Raw genomic sequence first — 11,135 nt, forward strand, 5'->3', positions numbered from 1 at the left:
TGGCCTATACGGATCGGGCTGAATTTAAATGTTTCTTACAGAAGAAATATGGAAAACGTATGCATAACCATGGTAGCAATTTAAAGGGAACAGTTTGGAAATGTTGTGAAAATGATTAGACTAAAGGTGAGGACACAACAGTTGACCTGACACATTATACTGTTGTTTTGATGTGCATTTGACATGTACTGTACTTTTCACCATATTTGTTGATGACTAAATCTGAAAATTATCTAGATACATTCAGTAACATGATAAGAATATTCTTGGAAAATTTGGTGTAGGTGCAACATAAAACAAAAAATGACAAGGGTTTGAGTGAGAGATCTAACTGTTGTTTCCACGTGGCTACACAGCGCTCCAATGTGTGCACAGTTCCTAAGTCATTTCATTGCACTTTTATGACTCAAAGAAGTATTCAACTAGAAGGTGCTTTTTTGAGCTCTCCTAGTTGTGCCGTTGAGGAACCAGAGCAAGAACACTTGTAGTTGTTTCGTGTGGTACACAGCCCCTGCCTTTACACAACTACTGTTGTTGTTTACGCAATCCAAAAACCATCCATTATAAATCGCAATATGGGTCAGGCAGGCATAATTTGAAGCTTCTTCTATTGTCAACATGACTAGCTAAATGCTAAAATACAATCTTACGGTGTTAGGCTTTCACAAGGCAATTCAGAGAAGCAGATTGTAATTTTGGTGCGCATAAAATGGAGTCATAGGCTGTGGCATGCAAAAGACTGCTGGTCTCGAGGTAAATGACCGTTAATTAACGTGAACACATTTAGCATCTCCAGGCCTCCACGCATATAAGCACATACAAGCTGCTAATGCACGCCTTTGGAACAACTACATTTTAAAAAGTCATAAAAATGTATAATTTTAAAATAAACCATTACAATAAATCCATTATTTATTTTAGGCAGGTATAAAGAAACATTGTGATATAAAGAAAATGTATTTCATAAGACCAGAATATGAGTTGGCATACTGTATGTTATCTGGCTATGCGCCATGCAATGGGCTGTAGGCGTGTTCATTCAGCAAGCAAGATATGTGTACAGTGCATTCGGAAAGTATTTGACTTTTTCCACATTTTGTAACGTTACAGGCTTGTTCTGAAAGCGATTAAATTAATGTTTTTCCTCATCAATCTACACACAATACCCCATAAAGACAAAGCGATAACAGGGTTTTTGAAATGTGAGCAAATGTATAAAAAAAATAAAACAGAAATACCTTATTTACAAAAATATACAGACCCTTTGCTATGATACTCGAAATTGAGCTCAGGTGCATCATTGAGATGTTTCTACAACTTGATTGGAGTCCACTGGTGGTAAATTAAATTAATTGGACATGATTGGGAAGGCAAACACCTGTTTATATAAGATCCCACAGTTGACAGAGCAAAAACCAAGCCATGAGGATGAAGGAATTGTCCGTAGAGCTCCAAGACAGAATTGAGTTGGTGTACAGATCTGGGGAAGGGTAACAAAATACAGCATTAAAGGTCCCCAAGAACACAGTGGCCTCCACCATTCTTAAATGGAAGAAGTTCAGAACCACCAAGACTCTTCCTAGAGCTGGCTGCCCGGCCAAACTGAGCAATCGGGGGAGAAGGGCCTTGGTCAGAGAGGTGACCAAGAACCTGATGGTTGCTCTGACAGAGCTCTAGAGTTCCTCTGTGGAGATGGGAGAACCTTCCAGAAGGACAACCATCTCTGCAGCACTCCACCAATCAGGCCCTTATGGTAGAGTGGCCAGATGGATGCCACTCCTCAGTAAAAGGCACATGGCAGCCTGCTTTGCCAAAAGACACCTAAAGATTCTCAGACCATGAGAAACAAGATTCTCTGGTCTGATGAAAACAATATTGAACTCTTTGGCCTGAATGCCAAGCGTTACGTCTGCAGGAAACCTGGCACCATCCCTACGGTGAAGCACGGTGGGGGCAGCATCATGCTGTGTGGATGTTTTTCAGTGGCAGGGACTGGGAGACTAGTCAAGATCGAGGGAAAGATGAACGAAGAAAAGTACAGAGAGATCCTTGATGAAAAACTGCTCCAGAGCGATCAGGACCTCAGACTGGAGTGAAGATTCACCTTCCAACAAGACAAGAACCCTAAGCACACAGCCAAGACAATGCAGGTGTGGCTTCCGGACAAGTCTCTGAATGTCCTTGAGTGGCCACGCCAGAGGCCAGACTTGAACCTGATCGAACATCTCTGGAGAGACCTGAAAATGTCTGTGCAGCAACGCTCCTCATCCAATCTGACATAGATTGAGAGGATCTGCAGAGAGGAAAGGGAGAAACTCCCCAAGTACAGGTGTGCCAAGCTTGTAGCGTCATACCCACGAAGACTCGAGGCTGTAATCACTGCCAAAGGTGCTTCAACAATGTACTGAGTAAAGGGTCTGAATAGTTATGTAAATGTGATATTTCCATTTTTTATTTTTAGTACATTTGCAAAAATGTATGAAAAACTGTTTTTGCTTTGTCATTTAATACATTTTAGAATAAGGCTGTAATGTAACAAAATGTGGAAGAAGTCAAGAGGTCTGAATACTTTCCAAATGCACTGTATGTCCCATGCCATTATTGTAACAATTCCAGTGGTGGAAATAAGAGTCAGGTGCAGAGAGCAGGAATCTCTTCAAAAAGTGGAATTTATTTCCTTAACGTAATCACCTACAAACCGGTGACGCCACACTAAACACTGGGCGCGTAAAGAGAAATGTCCAAAGTCAATTGAATAATAAAAATCCACAAATACACACCACAAACACGAAACAGAAAAACAAGCCCGCACAAAAGGGAGCGGGCAAACTGGGTTTAAATAACCCCTAATCTAAACACACAACAGGTGAAACAAATTAGACCAACTAAACGGAAAACAGAAAAGGGGATCGGTGGCAGCTAGTAAACCGGAGACGACGACCACCGAGCGCCGCCCGAACGGGAAGAGGCACCATCCTCGGCGGGACTCGTAACAATTATTTTATATTATATGATTATATAGTAAGAAGAATACAATTGAACTTAGCTGAATATAATAGGAAGGACATTTTCCCCAGTCCAGAGTGAGTGCTAGCACATATGAAGTGGCTATGTTGAGCATAAAGTCATAATTTGAAACAGGTCATATACGCTAGATTTAGAGTTATTTGGCAACTTTAGTTGTGATTGAGACAAACCATAGAATGTCTTAGAAATCAAGGAACAGGGGCAGAGGAAAAAATCCATGTCATCCATCTAATAGCTGATGGAAGCCACTTTTCAGCTGGGTTGTTTTTCTCACTCATGCGGGTGCTGTAGGCTACTCTGATTATTTCACTCCACAGATCAACCACTGTGTGAGAGTATGCAGCCTCTCGCTGTTCTCTCTCTCTGTTCTTGCAGTTACCCAGTGTTTCATTTGGGAAATCAAGTGAAATCTGTCGAACATCAACATGTTTTCACAACCAAACATATTTCATGAAAGTGTTGACAGCCCCTCTCTGTACGCATGAGAAAGGAATGAAGGAGGGGAGGAGATGGAAATGCATGATGGTGAGATATTCTGTAGCTAAAGGTAATGTGTCAGCCTATTAATTATGAAAATATAAATAATGCTGTATTACTAGGTCATTCAAAATCAAATACATATGTACTATAATTGTAGGCTTACTCTGTAAGCCCCCCAGCACAATACATGAACCAATACCACCGCCTAGGCCTATAGGCCTACCTTCGCCCCCCGACTCATGGATATACTTTTTGGAGCGTAGTATAAGGTAACCAGTCCATCCAGTATGGATAACAATACAGTCTACAGTCAATTTTTTTAGTATAGTCTCGACCAAATTTGTACCAAAGACATTTTAAATCAGATTTTCTTTGTTTTTCTGCTGTGCATTGTATGCGGTAGGTTTTGTATTGTCGAACGGCACAATCCTTATTTTATTTGGGCTTGGCCTCATATATAGGCCTATGCAAATGGCCATTTTGAATGAATCATCACCTTAGAAAGCTCTGTCCATTTCGTTGTGTTAAGGCTTTAAAATAACATCCACATCAACCATGTTTTCCACTCAGTTTCAATCTGTTGTTGAACTTCTTCCTTCAAATTGATCAATCACAGTGAGGTTAGTTTTAAAAGCACATACTGTTTTGATGATAAGGGTTTGATGTGATTTTTGAATTATTTTGCATTGACATCAGAGTGGTTAGAGGGACAATAGAGCCCTGAGTACCAGACTGTTAGGACCTGATGGAGGGACAATACAGCCCTGAGTACCAGACTGTTAGGACCTGATGGAGGGACAATACAGCCCTTAGTACCAGGCTGTTAGGTCAAGAAGGAGGCACAATACAGCCCTGAGTACCAGACTGTTAGGACCTGATGGAGGCACAATTCAGCCCTGAGTACCAGACTGTTAGGACCTGATGGAGGGACAATACAGCCCTGAGTACCAGACTGTTAGGACCTGATGGAGGCACAATTCAGCCCTGAGTACCAGACTGTTAGGACCTGATGGAGGGACAATACAGCCCTGAGTACCAGACTGTTAGGAGCTGATGGAGGGACAATACAGCCCTAAGTACCAGGCTGTTAGGACCTGATGGAGGGACAATACATCCCTGAGTACCAGGCCATTAATGACCTGATGATCGTTAGGGAGTTGGGTACTCCCAATGCATGTCCGAAGTGAATAAGAGGAGATTACTATGACTCATTGGTCAAATGTGCAAAAATTGCCCAAGTAGCGGGAGGGATGAGGGCAGCGTCTTGTCGCTCTTGGTGCTCAAGTTCAGAATGGCTATCATCAAAATCCATACAGAGCTGTGAAGCAGAGACCCTGATCTCTGATGTCATATATACTGTAGCATGTTGCTTACTGCCACTGCGTTCCAATTTAGGAGATTATCAGTGATCTTTCTGAATGGTGATTGACAGATTGGCACCTGACCTGGTCTTGGGAAGCTGTATGTGTAATATTTTGTATGTCTAGTTTTAGCACCAGTTTCCACTGAGGTCTAACCAGACTAGCCTGGTCCCAGATCTGTTTGGTCGGCCATATGAGTTGGCAAGACAGCACAAACAGATCCGGGACCAGGCTTGCCAAGCCCCCAGTAGAAACTGATAATGGTAACCAAGTGCTGGTTTTGCATGGAACAGAATGAAAAGATGTATGTACAGACAGTATGTGCAGTGAAATACACAATGTCAAAGCAAGCTTTAGACATATCATTAGCAAGTAGCCTTTTACTTCATCATGGCTGTCCCCATAGGAGAACCCTTTGAAGAACCCTTTTGTTTTCAGGTAGAACCCTTTTGGTTCCAGGTAGAACCCTATTGGGTTCCATGTAGAACTCTTTCCACAGAGGGTTCTACATGGAACCCAAAATAGTTCTACCTGGAACAAAAAAGGGTTATCCTATAGGAACAGCCGAAGAACCCTTTTGGAACCCTTTTTTTAAGTGTAGCCTGTTTTTACCCTGTAAGCTACATCTGTATACGTACACACTACTTTAACATTGTCCCTTCCCCTGCATTTACTCTGCAGTACTCTGCGGTCGTACATACCCTGTCCATTTCCCTGTTTGTTTTTGTGTGAATTCATACTGTGTTCTCTGGACCTGCGTACCTGCGTACTGAGTTATTTTTATTGAGTGCATTGCAATTATGTTGCAATTATATCCACATTAGGGTTATGTTGCTCCTGTGTTAAATTAACTGTCCAGTGAAAATCTCACTTTTAAAAATTAATATTCTGTTTTTGACTCGCTATCATTACCGAAGACTGGGGCTTCATCACAAATGTCACCCTATTCCCTATTTAGTGCACTACTTTTGACCAGCACCCTATGGACCCTGGGGTACTAGGCAATAGGGTGCTATTTGGGAGGAATATTTGATATTTTATACAGGTTTTTCCTAATTGAGATTAAATCTATTTTTCCTAATTGAGATTAAATCTATCCTTCTCAGAGGAGATATACGTAGGTAAGACTGGCTACCTAGGATATGTAATACGTTGTGTTCTCCTCCCTCCCCATTCTCTCACGATTTGTATTACTGTTGTTTAGAATACCCCCTCATTCTCACATCCTCTAAAAGCACTTGTGAATATGGGAAGTGTAGTTCTCTCTCTCTCTCTCTCTATCTGCCCCCCCCCCGCTCTCTCTCTCTCTCTCTCCCTCTCTCTCTTTCTCTCTCTCTCTGTCTCCCCCCCCCGCTCTCTCTCTCTCTCTCTTGCTCTCTCTCTGCGGTGGGTGACCCTTTACCTTTTAGAAGTGATGGCAGCAGTAGCTCTTTAAGATGCTATGTTCATAAACCAAGGACACGAATAACAGGCTTTGGCCAGACACCAGGGTTACATCCCAAATGGCACCTTATTGACTATGAAGTGCATTACTTTTGACCAGAGCTCTATGGACCTTGGTCAAAAGTTGTGCACTATAGAGAGAATAGGGTGCCATTTGGGACACAGCCCAGTTCTGTCCGAGCCCTTTAGGGCAGTAGCGGTGCGTGAGTACAATCACCAAGCCAGAAAAAAAGACTTATTACAACCTATTGTGATAATTGTCTTGTTTGCTATATAACCTGCTAGTTCATATGCCTTGCCACCATTGTATATAGGCCTAAAGGCTGAGACAATAAGCATACACAGTGGCAGAATAAATTCAACCACAACTTTATTTCATCACAAAACCGGAGCGCAACATCTGTCCGGTGAAGTCCACAAAACATATTGCATGTAACAAACAGTTACTTGACCTACAGCATGGTCAAACAAGTTAATGTTTCCCACATTTTTGGACTACTAAACAACTTCATTTAGAACCACGGATATTTACCACAAGTCGCAAAGAAACAGGAGCTACTTCTAATATTCCAGGACCATTTCAACATCATCAAATCACCTACGCTTAGTCTAACACAGCGACAACTAAAAGATACCAAAAACATTTTAGTCCAATCAATGTAAGCTGAATATGATGTGGCTGTCCATGGTTCTGATTTGTGACCAGATTCAGGAAACTAGGTGTATGTCGCAAGTCACGACTTCACAGGAGAGCTGTTTGATCGTAAAAAATACAGGTAGAGCGATAGGGAGAGTAATGTTCAGTGAGCTGTTCTCTCTCTCTTAGATGTCTGGAAGTAGCTGGGAAGTTAGTAAAGAAAGGATCAACCCTTGAAGAGATGGGTGGGGCTAAGGCTTAAGAGGGTGTGAACAATGGGTGTAGACAAAGAAGGGCTCTCCAATACTAGTACCAAAACATTGAAAGACGGTTTTCTCAAAAGTGAGTTTACAAGTTGATCAACTTTCAAAGCACAATTACTTTCCCGTTGTTTCCTCAAATACAATGTATGATACCATTTTGTAGCTCTGAGTCTCTACTTTTATCCCATGTAAAAAAACAGAAATTCAAATGTTGCTACATAAGACCGAATCCGGGTGGTGAGTCACATTTGTGTGTTTGTGTGTGTGTGTGTGTGTGTGTGCGTGCAAGTAGAAAAAACATGTAGAGAAACACCAATGCCATCCTCCTCTCTTTCATGTTGACGAAACGGTCTATAACTCTGTCATACAGTACACGTTTTTATTTTTTGTTATGCTAGGCTACTTGACTAAAATGCTTGCTCGCGAACCTAACTTCCTTTCATGGGCAACTTTAGCTAGTTAACATTAGCCTTTTACCTTTAGCGACATATTAAACTTCCATCCTCTCAGTCCAGGGGCACAATGTATGAATTTATGGTTGGATCAGAGTCATCATTAGAATCATTGGTAAGTATGGAGAATGAAGTAAAACCACCAATCGAAATCCTTATGGCTAACGCTGCTTTAGGGTAACATGGTAGGTAATGGACAGTTAACATATAGACCCATTATCACTCACTGTCCTGATAGGCAGTGTGTCTGCAGTCTGACTGTAGCTGGTGTCTGTCTGGTCACTCATAGAGAGAGAGAAGGATGAAGAAAAGGAAGAGAGAGAGTGAGAAACAGAGCATGAGAGAGAGAATCGTGTGTCATCACTAAGAGAGAGGGAGAGCGCGAGAGAGATAGTGAGAGAGAGAGGAGGAGAAAGAAAGAGTGAGAGAGTGGGAAGAGGGGGAGAGAGAATGGAAAATAAAGAGGGAGGAGAAAGACAAAGGACAATGGTGGCCAGAGACCACACCATACAGTGCCTTCGGAAAGTATTCAGACACCTTGACTTTTTCCACATTTTGTTACGTTACAGCCTTCTTCTAAACAGCTGTTTTTTCCTCAGCAATCTACACACAATAACCCAAAATGACAAGGCGAAAACAGGCTTTTAGAAATGTTTGGTAATTTATTAAAAATAAAAAACAGAAAAACATTATAAACATAAGTATTCAGACCCTTTGCTATGAGACTCGAAATTGAGCTCAGGTGCATCCCGTTGCCATTGATCATCCTTGAGATGTTTCTACAACTTGATTGGAGTCCACCTGTGGTAAAGTCAATTGATTGGACATGATTTGGAAAGGAACACATCTGTCTTTATAAGGTCCAACAGTTGACAGTGCATGTCAGAGCAAAAACCAAGCCATGAAGGCAAAATAATTGTCCATAGAGCACTGAGACAGGATTGTGTCATGGGACAGATCTGTCTGCAGCATTGAAGGTCCCCAAGAACACAGTGGCCTCCATCATTCTTAAATGGAAGATGTTTGGAATCACAAAGACTCTTCCTAGAGCTGGCCGCCCGGCTAAACTGATCAATCGGGGGAGAAGGGCCTTGGTCAGGGAGGTGACCAACAACCCGATGGTCACTTTGACAGAGCTCTAGACTTCCTCTGTGGAGATGGGAGAACCTTCCAGAAGGACAACCATCTATGCAGCACTCATCAATCAGGCCTTTGTGGTAGAGTGGCCAGATGAAAGCCACTCCTCAGTAAAAGGCACGACAGCCCGCTTGGAGTTTGCTAAAAGGCACCTAAAGGAATCAGACTATGAGAAACAAGATTATCTGGTCTGATGAAACCAAAATTGAACTCTTTGACCGTAATGGCAAGCGTTACGTCTGGAGGAAAGCTGGCACCATCCCTACAGTGAAGCATGGTGGTGGCAGCATCATGCTGTGGGAATGTTTTTCAGTGGCATGGACTGGGAGACTAATCAGGTTAGAGGCAAAGATGAATGGAGCAAAGTAGAGAGAGATCCTTGATGAAAACCTGCTCCAGAGCGCTCAGGACCTCAGACTGGGGCGAAGGTTCTTCCAACAAGTCAATGACCCTAAGCACACAGCCAAGACAATGCAGTAGTGGCTTCGGGACAAGGCTCTGACTTGTCTTTAGTGGCCCAGTGAGAGCCCAGACTTGAACCCGATCGAGCATCTCTTGAGAAACTTGAAAATAGCTGTGCAGCAACACTCCCCATCCAACCTGACAGAGCTTGAGATGATCTTCAGAGAGGAATGGGAGAAATACAGGTGTGCCAAGCTTGTAGCGTCATACCCAAGAAGACTCGATGCTGTAATCGCTGCCAAAGGTGCTTCAACAAAGTACTGAGAAAAGGGTCTGAATACTTATGTAAATGTATATGTATATGTATGTATATGTACATGTAAAATTTCAGTATTTGTTTTACAAATTTGCCCACGTTTCTAAAAACTTGTTTATACTTTGTCACTATGGGGTATGAGTAATGTGAGTAATGTGGAAAAACGACATATGAATCAATTTTAGAATAAGGCTGTAACGTAACAAAATGTGGAAAAAGTCAAGGGGTCTGAATACTTTCTGAATGAACTGTACATAATAACACAGTGTATTGTATGTTTTCTGTTATGGTAGAATACACCCATTACAGGACTAACGTTAATTCACAGGGTTATTGCACGGCACAAATAGAACAGTGAGTTTCTGCCTCCTTCCCAGCTCGCCCTGTGACAATGAATAATTTAAACTATGCTCATTGTTCTCCTTGGTCATTCCTTCCTCGAGAGTTCTACAAACACACGCATCCACACATCCGCTATACCATTCTGCATGGTCCTATAGCAACATTAGGTAATCGATTCATGTGTACCTTATTTTTGTTTATTGTTGTTGTATTATTTTATTTCTTCAAAAAAAAAATATTAACATTTTTGGATAATGGTGCCGGGGGGGGGGGGGGGGGGTTACGGGCTCCTAACCAACTGTGAAATGTTGTTTGTTTTTTTGCATTGTTAGTAACTAATTTTGGTTATAGTGTTGCTGCTATCGTCTCTTATGACCGAAAAAAGCTTCTGAACATCAGAACAACGATTACTCACCTCAAACTAGACAAAGATCTTTTCTTTAATGATTCCAACGCAAAGGATATACTGCTTTGTCGAGATAAGGCCCAAATCCCCGTCAACCGCATGAAGAAAAGACGGAGAAAAAGGAGGAGGAGGGCGGTGTGCCTTGTAAGAATTTGCTGACGAGTAGGTAAACCACCACTACTTCCTTATTATTAGCCATCATGCAATCATTGGAAAACAATCTGGAAGATCTACGATTAAGACTATCCTACCAATGGGACATTTAAAAACTGTAATATCAGCTGTTTCACCGAGACGTGGCTAAACGACGACACAGATAATAGATAATATAGAGCTGGCTGGCTTCTCCGTGCATCGGCAGGACAGAGCAGCTACGTCTGGTAAGACGAGGGGCAGGGGTGTGTGTCTATTTATCAAAAACTGCCGGTACACTTTTTTGTAATATTAAAGAAGTCTTGAGGTATTGCTCGCCTGAGGTAGAATAACTCATGTTAGCTGTAGACTACACTGTCTACAAAGAGAGTTCTCATCTATATTATTCATAGCCGTCTATTTACCACTACAAACCGATGCTGGCACTAAGACCGCACTCAACAAGCTGTATAAGGCCATAAGTAAACAAGAAAATGATCATCCAGAAGCGGCGATCCTAGTGGCCGGGGACTTTAATGCAGGCAAACTTAAATCCGTTTTACCTAATTTCTACCAGCTTGTCACGTGCAACCAGAGGATAAAAACTCTAGACCACCTTTACTCCACACACAGAGACACATACAAAGCTCTCCCTCACCCTACATTTAGCAAATCTGAATATAATTCTATCCTCCTGGTACCTGCGTACAAGAAAAAACTAAAGGAGGAAGTACCAG

At 42.0% G+C, this 11,135-nt stretch overlaps 1 protein-coding gene across 1 annotated transcript in view; it reads left to right on the forward strand.

Moving 5' to 3' along the window:
• The window catches only part of erbb4b (erb-b2 receptor tyrosine kinase 4b), a gene marked incomplete at its 5' end in the record, with an annotated part of 265,305 nt that overhangs the window by 60,859 nt on the left and 193,311 nt on the right, over nucleotides 1–11,135 (forward strand).

This window comes from Salvelinus fontinalis, chromosome 23, assembly GCF_029448725.1.
Source record: "Salvelinus fontinalis isolate EN_2023a chromosome 23, ASM2944872v1, whole genome shotgun sequence".
In the NCBI taxonomy this organism is placed as follows: Eukaryota; Metazoa; Chordata; class Actinopteri; order Salmoniformes; family Salmonidae; genus Salvelinus; species Salvelinus fontinalis.